The sequence below is a fragment of the Lepisosteus oculatus genome, chromosome 6 (assembly GCF_040954835.1).
Source record: "Lepisosteus oculatus isolate fLepOcu1 chromosome 6, fLepOcu1.hap2, whole genome shotgun sequence".
NCBI lineage: Eukaryota > Metazoa > Chordata > Actinopteri > Semionotiformes > Lepisosteidae > Lepisosteus > Lepisosteus oculatus.
The window spans coordinates 35,354,939-35,370,277 of record NC_090701.1 but is presented as its reverse complement, the minus strand read 5'-3'; positions in this window follow the sequence as shown (position 1 = coordinate 35,370,277).

The window sequence follows — 15,339 nt, the reverse complement described above, 5'->3', positions numbered from 1 at the left end:
AAACAGGCGTTGTCCCTTTCAGAGATCTCCTCCCAGTTTCCTTACAGCTGTTAATTGAGACCAAGAGCGGAAGAAATAAGCAGAACAATTTGTTAAAAGCGCTTGCTCAAGAGCGACTCAGAAAATCCGCTCGTCCTCTACAACACCCTTTACGAAAAAGCATCCAAACCTTTTGATTGTCCTTGAGCCGCGAAGTGAGGAAGTCAGATGTTCTGAGGTAACGCCTCCTCCCGCCACAGTTGAACTGTTCTAGCCTTTGAATTGGAAAATAAAAATTTGTTGTTCGTTGTTCTTATATTTGAACAAATACTTTATACGTATTTTTCAGAAGAATTATCTCACGATCACAAGAGAAGGAAATAGGAAGGGCAGAAAGGGACTCTTGATCATGCAACATGATTTGTGAAAACTCTTCTTGATTGTGAAAGCCCCTAATCCGAACTGGCTTTAAATGATTGTCACACGAACAGCTGCTTTTAGAAAAGGGCATTACTGTTGGCTGCAGTGTTTAATTTAGTTAAGATATATGCTTTTGAGGTTAGTGTTGACATTAACTATCCGCAACACCTATCTGGACGCTACAGTATCGCTATATGCACGGAGCGCGAATTAGGAAGAAAAGTAAAGTAAATTACAGTTTTCCTAAAATTTTACTACTCGAGCATTTGGATTGAATATTTCCATTAAAAGCATAATTAATCCTTATCACACTTACATGTTAAAGAGTAAATCTAAACGATATTTAATAATATGCGTAGTAGTGTATTTGTATTGTTTGTAAACTGAATTCCCAGATGTGAAAAGCTACACCTCTGCGAATGTGACAAAATCAATATTTTGTATCTCAAATGTGTTTACATTAACTGTTTCTTTTTCTTTCTTTTGTTTCTCCTATTGCCAAATTGTTTACGAGCTGTAAATGTCAACACGTTACGTTGTAGGACCTATAGAGATCTGATATATAATTACATTACTGTACTGCATTCCAAACCTGAGCTCATAGCTCCCTCTGCTGGTACAAAATACATTTTGTTTATTTTATTATAATATGGCTAATGTAACAATCAGATACAATGTGTATCAGATACAAAAACGCAATCGGCACCTGTTGTACCACATATGGGGTGCCTATCCTTATCAGCCAACCCATTGGGACTGTGTTGCTAGCACGAACTGAGAGACCTCTTGCTCGAAGGAATTGTTTTATCAGGTGATCAGGTAATTCCAGGGTGACTACTACACTTTTTATTTCTCATACTTTTATTTTAAATATTTGCACGTCACTTCTGATTTTTTTTATTTTTTATTGTTGTTGTTGTTGTTGTTGTTGTTGTTGTTGTTGTTGTTGTTGTTGTTGTCGACATAGTTGTAGGACTGTAAAACCCATGAAGAGATCAAAGTATGCATCATGAGTTTGAAAAATTAGACAATTTATTTTAAAATATATACAAAATTATGAATACCCTGTAAGAATAGAGTAGGTTAGATAAATAAGACTTTATTGATCCCGAAGGGAAATTGATGAAAGAAAGACAAGCCAGGCAGGAGTTGAACCTACAATCTTCTGATCTGTAGTCAGACACATTAACTAATGCGCCACTGACCCTGCTACAGGTAAATATAATCACTTTTAAAAAAAATGCAGGAATAAATGACAAAAGCATTTGAGATTTGGATTGTGACCAATGCTACTAGTACTGCATCCATAAGATACAGACAAAAATGGTTTTCTCTTTATTCCCGAACAATGGACCTACAGTACACTCAGAACCTAAGCCTCCAGGAAGAGCTACACTGGGCATGAAGTGCAAACAATGACAATCAGAGACGTTATCTTACAGCAGTTCTCCTGGAGCAGATGCAAGCACCTGCAAAAGTTAAAGCTACTTGCAGACAGCAATCCAAACAAATTAGGGGGGATAAATAATCCAAACTTCTAAACATGACCATTTCATCTTTTTTTTCTACCAGCTATTTTGATAAACCAGAGTCCTGGTTCTAATCCAAAACGCCTCAAGGGCTTTTTCAGCAGGTCTTGTTGACAGGAGGTCTCCTTGGACACTTCTCATTTGTTGAGATGCATTCCAGTATTTCCGTTATCCAGTGATACGTGATATTTGATACCCCACTCGTTTCATCCGGTGTCTGGCCATTTTAGTCTCGTCGCTCTTGCACTGGTCCACACTGTCTCTCATGTGTACCTGAGCATACATGTGCCTTATTTTGGGCCTCTGCAATGTCCATATACAGTACGTTTCATCGTCCATGTAAATGCAGTGTGTGTTTAACGTGTAACGGGTTTAATTGCAGTTTTGTTAATTTCACGCAAAACCCCTCCTCCGTTCTGAAGTTTCGTTCAATGTGATGTGTAAAAATAATGAAAAAATGTTTTGAAGTGTTTTTTTATTTATCATGTTTACTTTTTTTTGTTTTGCAGTAATATAATCGCAGCGTTTTGCGCCTTTGCTCTACACTCGGCGTTAACAGCTCTGAACCGGCGGGGGCGAAGGTTCATTTTTTCCTTTTGTTCAGAGCGCAAAGAAGGTTCATTTTTTCCTTTTGTTTGTTATTTGTTTGATGAGAACAAATAAAACGACTTCGTTTGGCTGCATTCGCATCATCCAGGTGGGGCTACACATTGATGGTGAAGGGGAGTCCCCATTACCTGTAAAGCGCTTTGAGTGGAGTGACCAGAAAAACGCTATATAAGTGTAAGGATATCATTATTATCAACTGGCACACTGTTTCTAGATTCATTTCCGCATATCACAACGCAGAGTGGTAGCCTTGCGAGAAGCAAAACTAGCAAGGCCCGGCTTTACATTGCAGTTAGCACTGCTGCTGCCTTACAGCTTCCGAGTCTTGGGTTTGATTCCAGCCTTAGATGTACTTTTGTAACAGGACTTATAACGGGCTTTGCACGTTATACTGTGATCGTGCAGTTTTTCCCCAGGTGGTCGGGCGGTTTGCACCAATTTACATATGTTGTGTGTTGATTAGGCTTTGCTGTAGCCCTTGACAGGACAAGGGGCTTTCAGTTCATGGATGAATGTCACTACAGATAATACATACATAGGGATTGCCAGAAGTTCAGTCTCCAATGAAAACTAAAGAGAAAGTAGAAAAAGCGATGTTTTGGCTGAGGAGGAAGGAGGAATGCGGGAGAAAGCAGGACAACGAGGCAAAGAAGTGTGTGAGGGAGTGAGAGGTGGATTTGAGAAAAAGCTGCCCATTAAGGAGAAAAGTTAAGTAAAGTGGGACACATCTTGGCTGACTGAATGTTTGTCACCCAGTTGGTGTTGGGGGAGAGGAGCAAATAGGATAGGCTCTGTATAAAAGTGATCACTTCCCTGGGATGCCAATCATTCAATCTCCCCATCTTTTCTCCTTAATCAGTGTCTTTCTCTCAAAGCCACCTCTCACTCCCCTACAGAGTAGGTGAGGAGCCTCATGGTCCTGGGTTGATACCAGTCCCAGGTGTCTGTGCATCTGGGATTTGCACATTATTCCATGATATGGCTTTCTCCAATAAGTTTCATCAGTGTCTGTGATTCATCCCTCTCTCTGTGGACCTGAGCTGGACTGGCATGGACAGCATGGAAACTAGTTTCTATGCAACTCGTGCACTGATACAGCTCCCCATTCTAGTACAAGCATACTGTAAGCTGCATACACAAACGTTTTTGTAAGGCAGGGAAACTGTTTGCATCCTGCCCTGGTTTTCTGTTATGTTTATGTAGGTTGTGGAATTCACAAAGTAGGTGATATGAGATATGGGCACAAATCATTTTTAAAGAATGTATTAGCAAAGGAATGGAAATGGAAAAATGCCAACGTATTACTTGTAGAAAACAAAGGAGATAAACAAGATCTCAAGGACCACGATTTAATGTGCATACTGTCTGTAATAATTCAACTTTTCATTAAGGTGCAAATGGACAGCTGAATGAAAGAACAAGAAGGGCTTAGAAGCAGATTTCAAACCATGGACAATCTGCAAGCAGTAGTAGTATAATGATGAAGTCTTTTCATAAATAAACATATGTTCATAATACAGAGTAGCATCTTCAAGATGTTTTGTTTACAGATGTGTTGATCTACCTTCAAGTTAACACTTTTCCATCCCTAAAGTTGATCACACGTCCTTGTTTTGTGCTTCACTGATGTGCAGTGCTAGATTAAGATAAGTTTCCAGCTTTAATTAATGTAATTTCACAAATCATTCAACAGCAAACATAAATACTTAAAATGCAGCTCTGTTTCTCCATTATTTTCAGATTGGTTTAAATATAAGAAAAATAAACTATGCCTATCCCCTATACATCCCAGCCAACTTGTGTATCGACATCAAACTTGTATCTTTTTAAATTAAACAAGAGGTCACATTTGGGTTTGAAAACTTGAAACAGCAATTTATGATCAAGTTATAAAAAAATATTATTTTTACAAGATTCAATAGAAATTCCATTTAATCATAATCTTTCCATAACGCTATTGAAATAATACACAAAACAACCATTTCAACTTTTTATTTGACCTGTTTACATTAAAAATATTAAAAATTATGTAATAAACTTGAACAAATATTTAGCCAAATCTATTTTAAAATGTAATTTACATTTCAGTAGTGTTTTAAAGTTTGTCCAATAAATGTCTTAATCCACCTGAGACCAAAGTTTTTATGTACATTAGCTGTAAAGAAGTGGGCTTGTGGTGATGGATGAATTGTAATGTGGACCTCCTTCAGATGAAGAGAGGAAAAGCATGAATGCAGGAAAGTGCTATATATACAGTAATATTGACAGATGTGACACTGCTTGGACATAACCTCATCTGGTATAGCTTGGCATTCTAAGTTCTAATATGCAAGATCATATTGTAACAGATGATGTAGCAGCAATCCATGGTGCATAGTTTTATCCCATCTTTTCTGTAAGCTGCTTTGTGTGCAAAAGTATTACTTATTAAGAGGCTGATGAAAGTACAGGCTGGGCTGGCCATCCCAAATCTTCTTCCTACTAAAATGTCATGAATAGAGTGAGCCAGGCCAGGAAATCCAGAAGTCTGCCTGCGTTTTTTCATGGATGGAGATCATTACAATCATTACACATTTACATTCTAAAAATGTATTTTGCTTTGAATTCAGTAAAATGCTTTACTGGAAATTTAAGTCTTTTTATTTGCAATAATACAACAAATTAGTTTAAGAATAGGTTAATCTCCATTTTATTATTTTGCTGTTCACTGTGATTCTTTTAAAAGAACCTGAAAGAAGGAAAAGGTAAAGAATATTTCTACCTCAATGGTATATAAGTGAGCTACCACAGCTCCAGGGAAGAAGATCAAAAGTAATTCTTATACTGTAGTACCATAAATACATTTCAAAGGTAAGGGCCAATGAGGAAATTGTATAAACAGTGTACTGTACAGTATGTGCAGATACAGAAACTGAACTGAAAGAGAATGCAGAACAGCTTCTGAAAAGCAATATAAAGTAATGAGCACTCACCTCGTGAAATTGAATTTAGTTCCACCACATATCAATGTAAACTGTAAAAAGACATCTTTGATTGACATGATAACCAACAATTAACATTTTTCGACCTAGTTTATGAATAACATTATTTCAAATTAATGGTGACAATATCTTTGCTTGTGATTGCACACTGACCAAAAATGTACATTTCTAAAGGATGTGCATTTCAGTAAAAAATTTCTTACATACAAGTTTTATGGAAAATAACTTTTTGCCCGACAATAACAGTACCAAAACAATCACTGAGTTTGTTTGATAAATATCATTCATGTTTTTAGGTCAGTGTTAACAAAAGCTTCTTTTCAGAAATGTATTCTCTCTTCCCAGTCTGTTATTTTTTTAATTTCAGGATTCTCTTTCATGAAACCTGATATGAGAATGATTTAAATTTTACATAGTTCAAACCTTGAAGTTTATTTGCCATTTGTATGAAGTACATTGGAATTCTTATTCACGCTTCTTCTCACGGTCTATAGACAGGTGAAGACAGCACTAAAAACGGCAAGCAAGTGGTGACGATACAACATATACTATAAAAATCAATATACAGTACTATTTACAATATGCAATAGTAAACAATGATGTATGGTAAGTATTGCAAAAACAATACAGCATTGAACAGTCAGTGGTAATGGCTAGATAGTCAGGTTGCATTTAGCAATTAGCTAAGATACGTAGTGCTTGCGGATAAAAACTGTTTCTGAACCTGGTGCTGTGTGTTTTGATGGTGCAGTACCACATGCCAGATTGTAGAGGTGAGAACAGTTTGTGGTCAGGGTGGTTGTAATCCCACATTATGGCAAAAGTTTTACTTCAGCAACAGTTGACATACAGTAGAGCTTATCAATTGATAGTACAGCACCCTCTGTTTGGCCTTTCTGTCATGTATGGTTGTGTGATACCACCAGTCTGGACACAATGACGCAAAGATAAAAAAGGGCATTTACTTACTCAACCCTAATATATTTCACTAAATATAATGTTTAATTTTAATAATAATATAACCGAATGTTAAAATTCCCCCCATTCCCCTATGACTCTGTATTGGATAAAGCAGCCAGATCATTATCATCATCATCAATGTGCTACATATCTAGATTTTTAAAAAAAATTCCCTGAAGAAATAGGACAGACATGCATTTGCCCATTCATACGATATGTGCCAAGTTTCCCAGTATCCGCATGTAAACCTTGGGGCTCTTTCAAACTAATATAAGAATGTTTTTTTTAGCTAGATCTGTGGAAAATTGTCCGATGCTTACTTTGGAAAACTTTAGTTAGTCTAGTTGTTTTCAGTGTTTAACCATTAAAATTGTCATTTGTTTAAGATAATTAACAGTCAGATTTTATAATTCTAAATTGGCTATAGGTATTGTTTTATAAATTATTTGTTATTGACATTTATTATAAAAAGAGAGTATTATATAGAGTTTGAGGGCAGCATTGTGGTCCAGTGGTTAGCATTGCTGCCTCAAAGGATCCCTGGGTTCAGTTCTTGACCTGGGGTGCTGTCTGAATGGAGTTTTGTATGTTCCCCCTATAATTAATAATTGCTTACACTTATATAGCGCTTTTCTGGACACTCCACTCAAAGCGCTTTACAGGTAATGGGAACTCCCCTCCACCACCAATGTGCAGCATCCACCTGGATGATGCGACGGCAGCCGTAGTGCGCCAGAACGCTCACCACACATCAGATATTGGTGGGGAGGAGAGCGGAGTAATGAAGCCAATTCATAGATGGGGATTATTAGGAGGCCATGATTGGAAAGGGCCAATGGGAAATTTGGCAAGGACGCCGGGGTTACACCCCTACTCTTTTTGAGAAACACCCTGGGATTTTTAATGACCACAGAGAGTCAGGACCTCGGTTTTACGTCTCATCCGAAGGACGGTGCCTGTTTACAGTATAGTGTCCCCGTCACTATACTGGGGCATTAGAACCTACATGAACTGCAGGGTGAGCGCCCCCTGCTGGCCCCACTACCACCTCTTCCAGCAGCAACCTTAGTTTTTCCCAGGAGGTCTCCCATCCAGGTACTGACCAGGCTCACACCTGCTTAGCTTCAGTGGGTTACCTATATTTGCATGGTGTTCATCCAGATGTTCTAGTTTCCTCCCACAGTCCAAAAACACAATGATAGGTTAATTGGCTGTTAGGAAAATGGGCCCTGGTGTGAGTGTGTGTATTTCTGCATATGTATCTGTCTGCATTGTGGTGGACTGACATCCCATTGCTTGCTGAGATAGGCTTCATTTCACCCACAACCCTGAACTGAAAGAAGGGATTAAAAGGTGGATGGATGTAGAATTTTGATGTGTAAAGAATGGTGGCCACAGCATTTTGTATGGTCATTTGTTTTCTTATAGACACAAATGGAACACAAGAGCAGAAGAGGACATGTGTGCAGCACTGTGGTGAAATGGAGAAAATCAATCATAGATGATGTGTTGTTAGTGAAGTTATGCATCTTTCGTCCCCTGTAAAATTATGTGTTGTATGGTCAAATTTTTTAGGTGGGGTGAAGTGATAATGAAATTAATGTTTAATATGAGCTCATTTCACAACAAGAAGCTTACAGCATTTGCTGTACATTCACAGTAATCTGATAGCTCTGGGGCCAGAAGCAGACCAACAGTTAACTTTAAATGACGGTTCCTAAACTTCAATAAATCATATTTCTGACAAACTAAAGTACAACAAAATGCCATAAGATGTCTTCCAGCATTTAGTTACCGCAAATAAGAGTATTAAGTGATGCCTTTTCATGGATAATGGAAAATCAATTGCAGTCGCAAACAGAATGGATATTCTTTTACTGTCTTGCTTCAAATATTCTAATGGTAATTGATGAGCAATAAAAGTACCTCACAATAAAAAAACTATGTGTCCCGTGATTCTTCAAGTAAATATTGTTTCAGGATCACATAATAAGTAGCAAATATTTATGTTCTATAGACTTTATACAACCAAACAACTGAACATTGATAAGATTCAGAAATTACAAAGAATACTGAAAGCTAAAGCCCTTGCTCTGAAAACAAATGTCATCCCTTCATATGGATGGAGGAGGGAACTATTATTGTCACTTATGGATGTGGGTCTATTTTGCCCTGGAGCTGTAGCACAGCCTCTTTTTAGAATTGAAGGCGATGTGAATTACATAGTATACTGTATGTGAAAATCCAGCTCACTTTGCTAGCAGGCTCAAGTTTGGTTGCAAACAGAATTTCCAGCAGGATAAAATCCTGAGAGCACACCAAATCTATTGCCAAAATGTTGATGGAGCATAAAGTTAACCATCACAATCCCTAAACCTCAATCCAATTGAAGAATAATGGTATGAGCTCAAGAAGGCATTTCACATGCGCACATTATATGTTCTGAAGGAGGGAGAAGGTATACAAGGGGGGATAGTCACAAATCTCTTCTGATAACTGGATAAAGCTACTGTGTTAAAAGGAAGATAGCACCTTCCCTCTGTTATCCATGCCAAAGAAAGATCAACATAATACTGATTGCAGAATAGTTTTAATCATTTGAATGCATCCTAAATTTTAAACATCACACAGTAAAAAATATTCAATTATATTGGACACATGCATTTTTGTGATATCCAAATCTATATGCAACAAATATACACCAATATATGTTATGACATCACATTATTTTCAATAACAGGGTCAATTTCAATTCAGGGTCACGGTGGCCCAGAGTCTATCCCAGGAAGCACTGGCACAAGGCAGGATACACCCTTGGCACCTCACCAGTCCATTGCAAGGCACACACAGATACAAACACACACACACTCCCACTAGGGCCGATTTTCTAGAAAAACCACAGTCTTAGGACTGTGGAAGGAAACTAGAACACCAAATGAACACAGGGAGAGTATGCAAACTCCATGCAGGTAGCACCCCAGGAATTGAATCTACTGCTACCCACTGTTCCACCATGCCCCCTCATATATTGTACAATTGCAATAAGTCATTTTAGAACCAACTGTAAATCAGGCATTTGGTAAATAAATAGAATCCTTATTGAAACCCCTTTTGAAAAAATACTTGTTTTTGCAGAGGATATACATCATGATCTTTGGAACAGTAGCATATCAACTGCTAACTGCAAAATGACTGGAATTTATCCCCTGCAGAACCTCTGAAAGGTTGGTGAAAAAGCGTTTTGTGTGAGATATCAAACAATGAAGCTTATTTGAGGAGGTTGGGTGCCATAACTGTGGAAGGTAAGTACAACTTCACTTCAGTATACCTACTAAAACAATTTTATTCCCTTCTACTTTGGCAACAAAGAAAAATTGAATGGGCAAAATTAATATTGAAAGAAAAGAGTGATGCAAAGCACACCGCCATAAAATACTGAACATGCCAAAGTTCCAGAAATCTTCACAAAATAAAATATGTTTTTTGAAAGTCCAGATGTTAACCCTATAGAAAATATCTAGTGTATAATGCATTCCAAGCTTGATAAAAGTACTATCTGCACAACAGAAAGACTTTGAGTACAGCTTGAAAAATAAAAAAATATTTTACACCAGACAACCACAGGACAATGATGCAGTGGACAAATATCCCAAGATCGAATTAATGTTCAGAAAAGCTGCATTAAATAATGGTATAAATGACCTTTTAAATGACTTGGTTTCATGATGACTTCGACAGATTGAGTTTACCAATGTCTTTAATGTGTATCTGAACACAGCTTTAAAAATGGCATGTATTGTACTAGTTTTAACCTACAACTTGTTAGGCAAGCTGTATTTAAATCTACTAACACCTTTTTCAAAATTTCCACCCAGTGTTCTGTATTACACATTACATTGATAGTATGAGCAATGACTGCCACAGGGGCACTGTGCTCTGTCCTCAGATAAAACCAGGTCAGAGATTTTGTATGCATATGTAAGCATTTTAAGTCTGTCCTATACAAAAACTCTTAACACTGGCCATAGACAAAGGACTGAACTCTGGGAATGCACATGGCATTCACCCTAAAAAGGTTGCTTACCACGTGGCAAAACTCAGCTTACAATCTTTGAATCCCTTACGTACCACCACTGTGTAGCAAAAAAAACATTTATTATGTAATTTGATAGTAATAAGAATTCCTGAACAAAAGTTAAATCTGGGTACCAAGAAGAAATAAGAAATGTTCACATTTGGGGTCAATAAAATTCAGCTCTGAATAAATTTCCCCCTTAATTCCACTGGTAAAGCAATGACTCCCTAATATACTGAATTGCTGATGATACATAAAGGCAGGTGCTGCACTTAAGTGGGGTATGAAATGGATCATCTTCTGTATGTTAAGCATTTTGGAATGAAAAGTGTATGATCAAATCAAGGAATTATTTTTATATTGCGTGAATCATTATGCTTAATTATATCTGCAAAAAACACCTACAGTATATGAAATACATATATATTACTAATTTTGCATTCTCTGGATTTTAAACCACAACTATTAGCTGTGTTATTGCACCTGTGATGCTGCACTGTGTAAATCAATACCCAGTATAATGAATAACATTGTTTCAGGCCCTGTACACCTAGAGGGCGCTCTACTTCCATCCTGTTCCTAGTTCCCTGTGATTATTCATCTGTTTCTGGTGTGTCTTGTTGTGTAGCTTCCTGTGTCTGCTCAGCATTGAGGGTACAGATGTTGTGATAGCCATCTATTACCAGGTCGCCCCATGTCCGTGGACTGAGGGCATAGGTTTCTATACCAACATCGTCCAACCCCCTGAGCCTGGGCTAACCTCCATGTTGCACCTTTTACCACTACGCATAGGGTCTCTACTGCTCACCTAGTCATTCTACGGTATGCCCTTCCCAACATCCATGACACATTGCCTCTCCCTCACACAAACAGCTTTATTTTAGTTTGTGCATATACTGTATATAATTACGTCACCACATTTCCATCTCTGTCAATAACTGTGCTTCCAAATTGTGTCGCAGTAAGCATTGGGCCGAAGGCAGAATATACTCTGGACGGCAAGCCAGGCCATTACAGACACAAACATGCACACACTCAAACAAATTTCATGAAAGCCAATTATCCTACCAGCATGTCTTCGGACTGTGGGAGGAACCCCAGATGAAAACCCTCCCCCACCTTGTTATAACGTCATATGACATAATCTCTTCTAAATTCAAAATTTCTTATATTTTGTTCCATCTTCTGGTATTGGTACTTTTTACAGAAGCATAATTTAACAGTGGGATGTTCAATAAACATTTGTCCTTGTTCTACTATATCTGAAAATATATTCATTTTCTCTTCTTTTTTATTTTCTGCCACTGCTCTACAAATGTAGCAGGTGCGGATACAATACTTTATCGCCCATGTTACACAGTGCACAGGGAATTTGCTCTGAAGTTGCAGATAACCATGCAACTTGATTATGTTTTAACAGAAAATAATTACACTACATTACACCAAAGACAAAGATATACTGCATGTCCTGGCAGGTTATTACAAATGGAATTCCACAAGCTTTAGGAAGACAGAGTTCATATGCCTTTGGGATAAAAAGATCTTTAGGAAAACCACTGATAATGGCTATCAACAGTATGATACCTGCCTGTAAAGTGAGAGGCGAAGTGATTAGACATTATGATTCCCCAGCATGTGTTGATGAGAGAGATTCTTGGAAAAAGTCAGTTATGAGTTTACTGGATATCCACTTATGGTTAAATTACTGAATTATATATTAGCAATTATGCATTTTTGTTACAATCAATCCCATCTGACAGATGAATGAGTAATCACGAACTATAGAGGTTATATAGTTGACAAACCAGTTTATGAAGTTCATGAATTACATTGTTTCAGATATTCTTGCATTTTCTTTCTGAAAATGTGTCACTGGGACACAAAGATAGTCAATTCCGATAGACAATATGAGGATATCATTACAATGTAAGCATTTTTTGTGAACATAATGGCGTTTTATTTAAATTAAACGTTTCTGCTTTGCTGAGTTGGGACCCTTGGTTCAATTAGTCTGTGTGGAGTCTGTATTTTCTTTCCATGTTTGCTTTGATTTCCTCTGAGTGCTCCATTTTCTTCCCACAGCTCAAAGACATACTGTACTTTTAGATTAACTGGCTTCTAGAAGCTTCTAGGAGCACTGTCCCTGGTTACAGCACAGCTCCAAGGGGATCCTACATACATAAGTGGTTTTCATGACTGTGACAGTCTTCTAAAAAGCACACAAGTTTGACAGTGGAAATGTTTGGTAATGGAAATGATATTGGAAATGTTCATACTTTGGAAAAATAAAACATTTTGGGAACAATAAAATGTCAAATAATTTTGCCTGTTGTGCTTTTCATGTCTCTGCTTATGGCTACAATTCCCATAGCCACAGGAGAGAATGAGGAAGTGCAGCTCGACTCCTCTCACCTGCCATCTTTGAGCCATTCATTTTATAACGTGTCACAGACAACACAGACCTGTACTGAAGGTTCAGTGCTCACTGGAAGAGAGTCTGCCCGTACCTGTGAAACCAAAGGGGTTGCCGTGTCAACAACAGCCGAGAAAGTCAACTTATCTCACTCTGCCCCTGGTGGCACTCAACCATTTGTGCATAGTCACTTGGGGAATCCCAGTCACAGGTGGTGATACAGGGTGGGAATTTAAAAGCCAGATGAGGAATTAAAAACCAAAGCCGAAGTCTTGATTTGAAAAAAAAAACAACAACTGTATTTTGAATTTGAACTTAATTTCTGAGGTATTTAGACAACTTTATTACTGATTAGAATGGAGTAGAAGATCATTTAAAAAAGCCAGATTTTTGGTACATTATATATTTTTGCAGAGAGTATAACATAAATCCATAAAACTTTAATATGGATTTATGTTATAATATGTCAAAAACAGTGTACGGTATTTGATTTAAAAAAGTGATGGCATATCTATAAAAAGTAATATAGTTCTTTCTGAAATGTAGTAATAAAATACTATTCATAATTTATTCTAAAAATAAGCATGTAGTGTGTATTTATTAGTGCACCATATTACAGTAATTGCAAGATTGTGCTAAGAAGTTCAGCTAATTATATCATAACATTTTTTTTTCTGTCAGTAATGGAAAAGCTTCAAAAGAAATATTATTCAATGGATGGAAAGTTTGTTTTTTTTGTACACTTTTAGTCTTTACTAAAAAGGTCTTGCTGTTCTGGAAACAAAGATCCTGCTGAGCTAGTCTCAAAAGAATGTACTACTCCTGTAGCCTAAAAAAACTAAACCTTTTAGTTTCAAATGGAGCAAACTATGCAGAGATCTGGTTCAAGCACTGAAAACTTCAAGGTATTGACAAAGTCAGCCTTATGGGTTTCTTAGCAAGGTACTGTAACACAAATCAGAGGATCCAAACAGTAACTAAGGTGAAGGCATGTCTTTATACAAAGCCTTGTGGGAGGCAGGTGAGCTACAATACTTAATCATATTGTAAAAACCGATACCCTAAAAAAAAGACATAGGGGATCATCAAATTATTTAGCTACTGTACTACCAAATAGGCTAAATAGCTCAAATGGTTGCCTCTTATTTATATGCATTCTTTTATTTTTAGTCCAGTGTGTAGAATGATGAATATCTCAGTATTATTTGGTCTGAAAGAAAGCTAGCATTGTCCTCATTTCCTCCATGTTGGTACATGGGTCATAGCAGTTAACTGAGTAACAGGGCAAAACTGGGATCAAAATATATAAGATAAATAAAACATGAATTAAAACATCTGCCTTGTTTAACTTTTTTCCTAGACCTGCCTTAAGGGGAGAAGGAGTTTGGAGTCTGAGGCAGAAACATAACATATTGGAAGTGGAATCAAGAAGTAGGGTCTACATCATATGGAATGCTTTACAGAGAAATAGTGTGTTTTTTATATACGTATCTACAATTCTTAGCATAAAGATGTTGTTTTGCCTGGCAAAAGTGATCTCTTAACATTTTAGGTCTAAATAACAAGGTCAGACAGGCTTACTTAGTAAATATGCAGCTCGGCATTATTCCCAGACAAAAAAAAAGAGTAATTTTTAATCTCAGTGTTTAACATGATCATTGCAGCGGAAGAGAAGGCACATCTGTCTCTGCTCTGCTCTAGATAAACTGTGAGAGGACATCTGGATTTGAGTTGCTCTTTTTTAATGTGATGATACTCTTTTCTGAATTATGTTTTTAAAATGTATGGCTCTTTCTGACATTTCCAAAGGAAAATACAGAAAACAACATGAATGTGAATGAAAGGGATTGGTCTTTAATCAGAATAATAGGACAGCATGTTGAGTTCATATTGCACATATCACATTGTTGTGGTTGGGAATAGGCTAGCCACAAGAACTAAAGGATTTATTTTGAGTGTTAAATTAAGAAATCAATGTGCTTTTTTATTCTACAAACATGGTTTTAAAAATGGCAGACTAATGCAATTAAAACACACTAGAATCAATTTAATGTACCTTATATATATCAGATTTTTAATACCTGAGCAATCAAGAAGACAAAATAAAAACAGATACAGAGTTAAGAAGGCTGTGACTGCTCACACACCACTATCAGAATGGCTAGACCATTGGGCATAGACAGATGGCAACCAGATATTTTTTTAAAATATCAGCAGATCCATGACCTTAGTTAAGTACTTTGTACTAGGCACCATACCTTTAAATTAGTGCATCATATTCCACACACCTGTCCTTAATTTTCTGTAGTTTTATTCTTGATTTTTAAAGATGCTGATGAATACATAACTAATAGTTACCTGGACTTAAAAATG